The sequence below is a fragment of the Perkinsus marinus genome, assembly GCF_000006405.1.
Source record: "Perkinsus marinus ATCC 50983 genomic scaffold scf_1104296935154, whole genome shotgun sequence".
Lineage (NCBI taxonomy): Eukaryota > Perkinsozoa > Perkinsida > Perkinsidae > Perkinsus > Perkinsus marinus.
In genome coordinates, this window is record NW_003214582.1 from 1 (window position 1) to 1,134 (window position 1,134).

Genomic DNA, 1,134 nt, shown 5'->3' on the forward strand with positions numbered 1-1,134 from the left:
TCCCGACAAATCGCGTAAGAAGCCCGAAGTCGGCATCACCCCAGAGGCTATCAAATCCACTCTACCCCTCATCAACGCCAACTCCCTCAACTCCTCCAAGTATCCCTTCGACCTTCCGAGAGCCTCTTTCAGTTCCTCCAACTCCCTTTGCAGCATCATCAAAATTGTCTGCCTCTCATTTTTCAGATTGTCCCTCAGAATCGGAAAGTCCATCATGGACGCGAACCGTGCGGTGACACCGGCGACGAGCGTGGCCGTGTCACCACAAGGGACAGCAAGCTGTTCGTCAATCAACGGCTTCAACCTCAACACCAAAGGCTCCGCTCTCCGCGCGAACTTACCGAAAAACTCCCCCCAGAGGGCTTCAGAGTAATCACTCACTCCGAAGAGGCCTCGGATATCCACAACGGAGAGCTCTTCTGTGAGAGACTGAACCTCCGCGACGGTGATGGGAGACGTCGGGTCGGCGGCTATTGATCGCAGTTGCTGTTGTTGGAGTTGTAGGGAGTTAACACAGCGCAGTCTGTCCACCAGACGGAGAGGAGAGGCGAGAATCTGAAAAGGGCTGTGCCGAGAATTGAACTCGGGACCTCTCGCACCCTAAGCGAGAATCATACCACTAGACCACACAGCCACATACAAGTTTCACCAACAACATGACTTCCCTACCTCTTTCGTAACCTCCATTGAACACTCACCCAATAGAGACCCCTCTTGCACACTCTGCAACCACCTCTCGGTCACCTACACCACTAAAATTCAACAACCCTTCGATAGGCGCAACCAGCGTTGGAGGAATACATGCTCTTCTTCCTCAACTGAGCTCTGGAGTTTCCTCGCTTATCATACAAATTCGCGTAGAAATATACAAAAACCAATCATCCCCCCCCTCAGCTCACTTTGAGAGCTTCCCTAACAGCCACCGAAGAGGCCTTTCTACCCTTTCCTCCAAAAATACCCTCCTCTCCTCCCAAGCACCACGACACTTCCGCGCATATCTTATACGATACCGCCCAAACCAACCTATACAGCAACAACTACGTCCACCCAACCTAATCCGTATCTTACCTCCTCAACCTCTGGATCGGATACCCAGGCTTCATATTCTCATCCACACACATACCCTCCAAGAGC

The 1,134-nt window shown here is 52.0% G+C and overlaps 1 non-coding gene across 1 annotated transcript; it reads right to left on the reverse strand.

Annotated features, from left to right (window-relative positions):
- Positions 1 to 562: 562 nt before the first annotated feature.
- Positions 563 to 634, reverse strand: Pmar_PMAR022716. Its single transcript has one exon. It is a non-coding gene; the product is annotated as a tRNA-Pro (tRNA).
- Positions 635 to 1,134: the final 500 nt, after the last annotated feature.